The sequence below is a fragment of the Petaurus breviceps genome, unplaced genomic scaffold (genome assembly GCF_028583685.1).
Source record: "Petaurus breviceps papuanus isolate PSGF00001 unplaced genomic scaffold, PetGlider_PUasm1.0 90700, whole genome shotgun sequence".
Classification (NCBI taxonomy): domain Eukaryota; kingdom Metazoa; phylum Chordata; class Mammalia; order Diprotodontia; family Petauridae; genus Petaurus; species Petaurus breviceps.
Genome location: NW_027187315.1, coordinates 6,364,232 through 6,374,992, shown reverse-complemented (window position 1 = coordinate 6,374,992; position 10,761 = coordinate 6,364,232). Strand labels below are relative to the sequence as shown.

The 10,761-nt window shown below is 39.1% G+C and overlaps 1 long non-coding RNA gene across 1 annotated transcript; it reads right to left on the bottom strand.

Moving 5' to 3' along the window:
• Positions 1-1,602: 1,602 nt before the first annotated feature.
• On the bottom strand, positions 1,603-6,362 carry LOC138144377 (uncharacterized). The gene is made up of 3 exons (XR_011163929.1): positions 5,956-6,362; positions 2,168-2,237; positions 1,603-2,136 (listed from the first exon to the last, which is right to left on the bottom strand). It is a non-coding gene; the product is annotated as an uncharacterized lncRNA (long non-coding RNA).
• Positions 6,363-10,761: the final 4,399 nt, after the last annotated feature.

Genomic DNA, 10,761 nt, shown 5'->3' with positions numbered 1-10,761 from the left:
TCTCTTCCATTTGCTTCATATTCTTCTCATGGCTAATGCATGAATTAGTTTTCTATAATTATACATAATGGTAATGGAATGGCCAGGAGTTGTCAAATCCAGGGCAAAGTCTAAACACTTCCCACTTAATCTTATGGCTCAGATCTAAGTACTAGCACTATGTGCTTGTTCTTGATTGGAGCTATAATAAACTGTTTCTGGTCTCAGCTGACGTCAACTAATGGAAAGGTTCTGGAGGTTCAGAATGACAAAATTTCAGGCTCCTTAATCTGAGTTCCCTACAATGACTCTTCACCTTCAGGCTTCAGTCCAACTTGATCTCCTTCTAGTTCTCCTCCTTGTCTTCAACATAGCCTTAGACTGGGACTTGTCCTTGTCCTAGTGTGCAATCCCTAGCCACGGGTACCCTTCTCATCCACACAGAACTGGCAACCCTGCTTTGGGTTATCAGTTACTAAGCTGCCAGTTGGTACCTCTTCCTGCTCCCTGAACAGCATCAAGATGGATCCAGAACTTCTAGTGGCTCTACTGAACAATGTTAGGCCCCATTTCAGTCCCCATACTGAAGACTCTATAGTAACACCCTCCTTACTGAATCCTATTGCTAGAGTCCATGGACCTCTGTCTTCCTATGCAGACTCCCTATGCTGGAAAAATCACTCATTTTTTTTCTTGGATTTTCCAACCATGACTAAATCTGGTGCTTTTCTAAGATTTTTTTGGAGTAATTGAGGGAAAGGGAACTGGTCTGTACTATTACGTCCTATTTCATCTTGGCTAGTCTCTCTCCTCTCAAAAGACTTTCTAAAAAGATAATGGCATGAACTTTGCATAAATATTAGGAAATTATATCACTGAACAAATATCTACATTTCCCTATGGAAGTAAATCAAAGTTTATCAATTTGCTGCCTAAATATTAAGCAGCACAATATTTAATAGCTTGGGGAATCTGGAACCTACTTCCCTATGAAACTATAGTCAATGGTTATAAAAGTAAAAAAAAAAATTATTACAAAGAGTGCTTTCCCTGACTATTGCTGATTCATCTTTTTTTTTAACCAGAAATCAGACCTTATGCTGACTATTTACAGTGATGTCAATAAACTAGGTCACCTCTGTAACAGATTTAACAGGACTGTGGGGTTTTACCATTGATGACATATTGTGAATTTCAGGGTGTCCACCAAGGTTTGGAGATCTAGGGAGTGTAAGAGAAACTGGCCAATCCCCTACCCTGGCAAATTCTGCTACCTGAGTCTTGCTTATTTATGACTATTTAAGACTGTGGATAAATTGTCCTGAGTCACTTGGCTCATCTATTTCACTATTTGGGAGTTATTAAAATAAAATCAAAACCATATGATTGTCTTGGATTTGTCTTTGGATTTGTCTAGACCCCAAACAAGGGTGGAAAAAAGAAAAGACAAGAAAGCCTGGTACTGTGGACCAAGGTTCAGATCTCTATTCTGTTTATTTCTGTATATTTGAAAATATTATGTAAATCTGAAAATATTCAATGCTTCCCTCCATTAAAGTCCCCTAGACAAAAAAAAGTGTTAAATGGACACAAATCTTTATGAAAAAGTATAGTTTAATATGAAATATCATGGAATTAGGAGAGCTTAAAGAAATAAAGGGGAAAAGTCTATAAAAATGCTCACCAGCTATAGGCATAGGAAAGTCAAAGAAGGTAGATAAGACTTCACAGTCTTTTTACTGATACCAAACAGTCACAGTGACAAGTAGCATTAGATGACTCCAGCCACATACCTCTTTGACAGAGTTTGAGCAGGCAGAGAAGTGACCAGAGAGAGCTCTAGGCACATCAGTAATTTTCTTCCAAAATCTGCTCCTCTCCAAATGCAAAGTCCTCTTCTCAGATGCCCCCATTCAGCATCAGTCTCCCACAGCCTCTCAAACCTTCTCTTCCTTGTAACAAGCATTTACATTGTCCTTTTAGATGCCATTTCCCAGAGGTCCCTGCAATTGTGCTCTGGAAGCCTGTTTCAGTAGGTACCTTTTGTCTTCTTACACTTAAAATAACTGTTAAATAAAAATAGTTATTCCACATAGTTGTAAAATCTTTGCAAATTTTTTGCAAATCTTTGCAAAGTTCATTTCTGACATTTGCAACCTTTCCTCTCATTTGGCCTGACATTTGCAACCTTTCCTCTCATTTGGCATGGAAGCAGATCATCTTGGATAGAGAGGGCACTTGGTACAAATTTTATATATCTGTAAAAACAAACAAACAAAAAAATATTGCAACCCCTTTGTGAAGATTAATGGTGTAAGGGCATGGCCTTATTTGTAAATTCTCTTAAACCTGAAATTGACTTAGCTTTCTCTATACCTGCCCACTTTGCAGCCATCTATCTGATTGTTTAAAATGTTGAAGCTTTTCCTAATGTATTTGAAGTTTTCCTCTCTAGAATCTTTTTCTAAAATAAAAATAAAGTTCATCATTTTCCTGAAAAGAGCCATTTTGAAAAAATGGAAACAGACAGTTTTGAATCAGGAGTAATACCTATTTCCCAGAGTAGGGCACAATGCTAGCTGGGTCCATCCAGGAACTCCATAGGTACAGGACACAGCTTGGCACAGAAAGAAGAGCATTAGAAATGACAATAGGCCTAGGTTCCAAGTCTGGCAGTATTTACTAGCTTTGTGACCTTGGGCCAAGCTTTTAGCTGTGAAAGACAAAATGGGCATGATAATTCTTTCAATTCCTGCCTCAGAGTGGTAAAATTATAAACACTGAAATGTAAATGTAAATGTGAATAATGACAGATTGGATGAGTGGTTGGTTGATTGATTGATCTGGTTAGTTGTTTCCTCCCTCCCACTTTCCCCCCATACAAAGCTACACTAATGGAAAGACAGCAGTACAAAGAAAGATGCAGTACAAATTTAAATATACTAAGTGTAATAGAATGTGGATTCTAGTTTCAGATCTATTACCATTCAATACAATAAACATTTATTAAGTGGTTATTACATATCAGGCAATATGCTAAGCACTACAGATACAAAAAAAAAAAGGCAAGGTGTCCCCAAGGAACTTGCAATCCAGTAAGGGATTACTACCATCCTGGGTGACCTTGGACAAGTAAGACATTTAACCTCCCCTATCCTCTGTTTCTTCATTTGTAAAATGAAGGGCTCTTACTTGATGATCACTAAGAAAGCTCTAAAGCTCCATTTCTGAAAATTGAATTAATTTAGGATTAGAGAGCATATGTAAAATCATATTTCAAGTCCTTTGTGAGGTAAATGGTGTGGGGGTATGGTCCAGGAAATGTGACCTTGTTTGTGAGTCCCCTTAAACCTCAAACTGACCTAGATTTCTCCCTACCTGCCTACTTTGCAATCATCTCCTCCTAGTTGCAAGCACATGATCCTTGAAAGCCCCATTGCTTTAAATGAGTATTGATGCAAATTTCTATCCCCTTTTAAAAGAAGAAAAGCAAGTAAGATATATGCCCTAGCCTTACACCCCCAGAGGGCCCATATCAGCTTTGGAAGATCTCACTGAAATCAGGGAATAAAGAATTCCCTCAGTTCCACTACTAGAGCAGGTGTCAGAGAATAAATAACCTGATGTATCCTGGGAAATTAAAATGTTCCTTTTCTTGGTAAAAAAGGAAATTGAGGAAAATAAAAGAGGAGATAAGAACAGATACCACCTAAAACCTGAATAAATAATTTGTTTCATTCTTCCAGCAGTTCTGGCCTTATGGAAAATTATGAAAAAGAAATTTGTATGTAGCATTCCTATCTTCCCCATTCTATAGTTTCCCTCTCAACGGTGCCCCTTTATACAGGATCCTCAAGAGCCCCATATCCCCATAATCCTCTCTCAAGAACTTGCTTTCTAGAAAGAATTTGATATTTATTCACACTAAGATATAAATGCCTGATAATATCTCCAAAAGTCCTGGGAAGGGAGTGTTGGGGGTCATGAGGTATAATTTGCCTTTCAAAAGGGTTCAAAGTCTAAAGTTAAATATGTAAAGCTAGTTGGGTACAAGTTTAAGCATCAGTTCCCAGACCAAGAAAGCATTATTATCATTATCATTATTAATTATTAGCAGAAGAGCCTTCCCAGGGACTCATATGGTTCACCAATTATCTTCTATGCTCTCGATAAGGCCAGCCCTGGCTCTGGATGACTACCTGTGAATTTTCTCATAGGATTATAGCTACCTTTGACAGACATTTCTTTTCTATGAATTATCTTCTTGTCATTCTGTGCTGCTATAAGATGACTGAAAAGGTCTAGGAGGGAAGGAAGACTCAGGAGAATGGGGCCAGGTAGTCATGGGAGACAGAAGACAGTATAGGTTATAGTATATATATATGGTCATGCCATATTAATGTATGGTATAAGAACTTAGACCACTGAAGCACAGGGAAGTCTTTCCTTGGAGTCTCCCAGTGCTATGGGCAACAATGGAGTGTTCCCATTGGGTTGAGGTGCCAGGCAAGCATACTGGGCATGGAAGAAGACTGATATCAGGAGATAAAAATGTCCAGTTAATCATAAGAACTTTTAGTGAAAGTGAGTACAGGGAAGAATGGAAAGGCTGTGAGCCATAGTGGTAAGTAGGTACTTTGGTCTTGGTTTTCTTCCCTCTGTGCTATTGTAGTATGATGGACTCTGTGTTACTTCAAAATCATGGACCATGTTGTTCCAGAGCCTCACATATGGAAAAGGAAGTGAAAAGGGTTTGGGAGAGGGGTAGAGTAGAAGGAGAGACAGACTGTCCAATGAGGACACAGTTTGTGGAGGAAGGGGGAGGGGAAAAGGGGGAAGGCAGGAAGGGTTGGAAAAGGACTTGACTCACTTCCCTAAAGCCAAGTGCAGATAATATGTAATTGTCCTAAAGAAGGTACAGATTTATCTGTAATTGTTTCCTTACTGAATGATAAAGAAAAACATTTTGACTGGCTACTGAACCAAAGCTAAAAACCAAAAAAATGAAGAGGTTACCCATAAAGAGGGTTAGGGGTGCTCTGGAGACCCCAAAATACCAACATGCTGGGTCCTGCCAAATGAATTCGACACAAGTCTTCTCTCAGCCAAAGAAAAGTAAAGTTTATTCAAAGTTTGCTTGTATTGGACACAGAGTAAGCCTGTACTAGGTCATTCTATGGAGTTCTCACAAACATGGAGACAAGATGGGGTCTTATATACAGAAGGTTGTGAGAGGAATCTAGGGGTGGTTCTAGGGGAGGAGTTTGGGGAGGGTCTTCATGAAGAGTTAATGAGGTCAATGAGTGATTAAGGGTGGTAAGTTGCTGGAGGCTACCTGGAGACTACAGACAATGGTGGGCTAAGCCAGTTCAAGGGTGGATTGATATTTTAATAGGCTCAAGGGTGGGAAGTCTAGTAACAGAGGCTTGGGCTCAACCACAGTGTGATCTGAATCCATGAGCTCTGTAAGTACATGGCATGAGGCATGGCTTTTTTTTTTTACATCTCTGTTGTATTTCATTCTTTCCTACTCTTAAGTGGTTGAGTGTAGGAGGCTGATGAGAGCTGTTTTCCAATTCATCATAGAACTCTGAATCATAAACAGCTGAGCTTACTTATCATTTTCTGTCCTTACAGAAGAGTTCTGGGTAGGGCATCAAGTCTGTCGAATAGAAACAGTAGGCCATTCTAAGGACATATTAAAGCCATCATGCAGTGCCACACCACTGTCCTTTCCCCTTCCCCCCCCCACCCCCAGTTCTCAGATGGTTTTAAGTCTGTTTTGTTAAAAAAAGTTTCCACTGAAGTCTGCATGCCCATTCCCCTTGCTCCCTTCACACATGGGTTCCTTCTCCACTTTGAGAACTGCCCTACAATCTTACATAAGTCAGTCACAGTACTGGGTTAATTTCACTGGGAACCCATTGAATCCTTACAAAAGCAGGAAGATTAACAGCCAAAGCCCAGCAAACTCACCTGGTTGTATTTATGTTGTGTGATTCATCCATTCTTTTCTGACCTTCTGACCCAGAGAGGAGATGACTCCTTGAGGAGTATTTCTAGCCCTCCTCTGTTACCACTTCCCTTTTGATATTCCTATCTCTTTCTGCAGGTCATTCCAAAAGAGCCTATCTGTCCATTATGCAGAGCACAGAATTGTCCTTGAAAAGGAAATTGCAAGCTGGAAAGAGTTTCCTTAAAATATTTCCACTTTTTCTAAAAAAGGTGGGATCTAGAGCATACTTAATTCTTCTAATTATAAATGGAGTAATAATTGTCCCCTTGGGTATTTCCTGACTACATGCTACAATTCTTCCAAAATTACACTAACTGATGTCTGGAATAAATTGTTTATTACAGTCCTTTGTTCTTTACTAGGGAACCAAAGTGGGAGGAACGCATAAAGCCTTTGTGTTTGTAACAGCCCTATCCAAGGTTAATCATAGCAAAGACCTGAATTCAGTGACTCTTGGACAGGACTTATCTTCCTGGCATAGAGAAGATAATATCCTACTCATGAAGTCAAAATCCTGACTGTGCCAATTATTAACCAACTGGGGGATACTGGACACCTTACCTAACTTCTTCGGGCCTCAGTTTTGTCACCAGTAAAATGATGAGATTGGACAAGATGATCTCTAAGTTTCCTATTAGTTTTGAGATGAAGCGTCTGCTTGAGTCCCTCAGTGAAACCAAACAGGCAAAATTAAGAAAGACAATGCATAATATTACAAAAGATCCCCAAGAGGCTGCACATGTCCAGAGGAGCAATGATGGGGAATTCTCAACCAGAATTTTCTTCCCAGACTCCATTACAAACATCAGTTTTCAAATAGCTGTGAACATCCAACCTTGTGTCATCCAGAGTTAGCTTTAAGAAGGAGGTAGCAAAGTTGTGTTATATGAATGTAATGAAATACTATTGTGCTATAAGAAATGAGGAGCAGATGGACTTCATTATAACCTGGAGAGACTTATATAAACAGATGCTGAGTGAGAGGAGCAGAAACAGGAGAACATTGTACACAGCTACAGATACATCGTATCTCTGATGACTAACTTTGTTAGACAGGGTTCCTTTCAGCAATGCCAGGCTATAAGACAAATCCAAAAGACTCATGATGGAAAGGGCTGTCCACATCCAGAGAAAGAATCATGGAGTCTGAATGCAGATTGAAGCAAACTACTTGCTCTCTCTCTCTTTTTCTTTTTCTTTTTGTTTTGTTTTGTTTCTTCTTCCTCGTTATTCATTCCATTAGTTATTCTTTACAATTTGACTAATGTTTAATGCGAAGGTATATGTAGCACCTGTATCAGATTGCATGCTGCCATGGGGAGAAAGGGAAAGAGAGGGGTGGGGGAAATTTGGAACACAAAAACTTATGGAACTGAATGTTGTAAATTAATAATAAATAAATTTAAAAAAAAAACAAGGTGGCAGAGGCAATGTCTCTTACCTTGCTTTGTCAACCCACACAAGGCCCCCATAAAAGAAACATCCCAAATTCCAAGCTTGATTATAGGAATTTTACCAATCTGTCATGGTGGGAATTTTAGTCCTAGAGATGTCTTTTGGTTATTTGGGAAGGAAGGATAGAAACAAACATTAAGCAGATACTATATGCCAGGCTTTGCACTAAGTGCTTTAAAAACATTGTCTCATTTGATTCTCACAACAAACCTAGAAAGTAGGTGCTATTATCATCCCCATTTTATAATTAGGGATACTGAGGCAGACAGATATTAAGTGACTTGCCCAAGGTCACACAGCTAAGAAGTATCTGAGTTGGATTTGAACTCAGGTCTTGCTGACTCCAGACCTAGAGCTGACCCATTCAACACTTGACTATCTCAGTGAATATTTAGAACTGTGGAATTTTAAAGTACTTCCTAAATAGTGAACTTTCATAATAGTATTAGTGTATGTATAGAATTCATTACTCATTCAACAAGAATTTATCAAGGGATACTATGGGCCAGATACTGCACTGGGCATCAGACATGCAAAAACAAAAACAAAAAGTTCCTGCCTTCAAGCACCTGACATTCTACCAGCAGGAAACACATGCACAATTAAGTTGATACAAAATATGTACAAAGTAAATACACGGTGATTTTAGGTTGGGTAGAACATTAGTGACTGGTAGACAGGGTAGCACTTGTTCTGGCCAAAAGAGAAAACAATTACTATTCTTACCTAGCCCTTAGCCATTGAATAGGCATTGCCTCAGAAAACTGAGGCCCAAGAAAGATCTAATTTTAGAAAGACCAAGGTCATCCACTGCACCCTGGCCATTGCTAGTTGCCTTGACTTTTTTCTTGCCACTGGACTTTAATGATTCTTAAGAAAAACGTGAGACTGATAACTTTGTTCAACTCTGTGTCATTTAAATAGAGTTCATGTTCACGTGTAATCTAGATATAACCCTCATGATGTCATTGGTGGAGTATACTCTGTTATACAGAGGAAAAGCTCCTGAAAATTCGGTTGAAAAAGAAAGTTGGGACCAGATCATGAAAAGCTTGGAATAGGGGCTAGAGAGTCTAGACTGGGACCAAATCAGCTCCGGTCGTATATTAGATGAGGACAACTCAAGGAAGGCTTCATTGAGTTAAACTCATCTGATTAGTTGTTGAAGAAAGGAAGGACTTAGATGGAATTGGGGCCCAAGGGACAGACTCATTTCAGGGATAAGGAGAAACTATGAGTAAGGGTATCTAACTAGGATATGGCAGTATGAGAATAGGGGACAGTTTTGCAGGAATATAGACTAAGGAAAGGTAATTGGAAAATGACTAATCAAACCTAATTCTTTTAACTCCAAGCCCAGTAGTCTTTCCCTAAACCATAGAGAGTCTCTCTTTCTTCTTATCTGTTACCAATCCTAAAGGGAAACATTAGAGATTAGACCTGTGAATTTATTGTGTTAAGAAACTCTCAGATAAGGAGACTTCCTTTACTGGTACAGGTCAGCATCTTCTCTGTAACTTAGTCTTAGGGTTGCCTAGAGCACTTGCTCATATAGTCAATATCTGTTACAGATGGGAGTTCAACCTAGGTTTTCTTGGTGCTAATACCAACTATTTATCCTCTTTGACATGCTGCTGGTGTCTAGATTGCTTTAATTACAAATTACCCTTCCCTATAATGAATGAATATAACTGAGTGGTATTGTAACTGTTGACTTCCTGCAGGGGTCTTCTTCAAGAGTTCCAACATTTTTGTAGATCAGGATAAGGAATGCAGCTCAATATTGAAAAAGAATAAATTTACTGGTCAAAAGCAGTCGGAGATAATGTAGAGATCCATGCAGAAAATCTATGTGTCTGCCATTCATTAGTTTGTGTGACCATGGGTCATTTCAACTTTTCTGGGTCTAGGTTCCTCGTTTGGAAAATCAGGGAGTTGAATGTGATATGCTCTAAATTCCCATACAAATCTAAGCTTATATTGACTTTTGTCCTTTGACACCTTTAAAAGCAACAATAAAGTGCTACCCTTCCCAGATTCTGCACTGATCTTACATAGGTCCAGTGGTGAGCTGCACCCAGATTCAACTAGCTTGCGAAAGCAGTTGTTCAGCCTTCAGTGTGAGTATTTATGGCCTGAAATCAGTAAAAGCTACAAATCATTTGTTTTGTTTTATTACTTTGTTGATTGTCTAACCTTAAAAAAGTGATGAAGATATGATAATAATGTTGATTAAACTTGTGTTTTATGTGTATATTGGAGGGGAGGAGGGAGGGTTTGGAGAGCAAATTATTAAACATTTGCCAGTGTGACCCTGCCTAGGTCCCTGACAATGTTGCACAAAGATCTCTTAATTTCTATATTAACTTTTTTTTTCTAAAGAAAACAAAGCTAATACAATGAAATATAATTAACTTCAAAACTAATTTTTTTTCAGCCCTGACACATCAGCACTCAAGTTCAGCCAAGATTCTCTACCTGTCTTGTGAAAACATAAATGTTGTAAAACCTCTTCTAGAGGAAAATTTACCTTAGCTTCCTAGTTGTTGACCCAAATACTCCCATTCTTATTTACATTTTCCAACCTTAGAGCCAAGGTCAGATCTTGGTGGAATATAAACAAAATTTGCCTTTGCTACCTACCTTCTACCTTACTTTCTCTTTACCTCTCTCCTGTATCTCTCTTCCCTCCAATTTACTCTGTCCCATTCTTGTTCTAAGCTGACTGCCAAATAATCTCCCCTAGAATTATAGTTGGTCATTGTGATGGGGAGAGATAGCTCCCAATAGGTTCAGCAGGAACTGTGATCTTATCTAACACCAGAAAATCTGCAATAGCATCTGGAAAGAATTCAAGGTCTCAGGCTTAATTGGAGTGAGAGTTGTAGAAGTAGGCAAGAGTCCTTAGGGGACCTGCAAGTGAGAGGGGTACAGGCTTTTACTTTTAAAGGGTAGGGCTGCAATTGTCAGGGCTGACTGGATTGGATATAAGGGACCTCAGCTCATAGATAAAAGTTAGGGCTGACTGAGAGGAACTTGTGACTTCAGTGCATAGATAGTTTAACTTGGAGATGAGATTTGGGCCAGACCCGAGGAGACATGAGGAGATTAGGCTAGGACAAAGGAGTCACAAGTTGTTGCCTAGGCAGAGTGCAGATAGGGGGAAGGGGCAGAGTTTGAGGTTGTGATTTTACAGACTGGTTTTACAAATTGACTGGTTTTACAAATTGATTTAGACCCCAGGTACCCCATCAATTGTATTAATCATAGTTCTTTTCTTTTAAGTCAATCTAGGTGAAGTGACTTCCTCA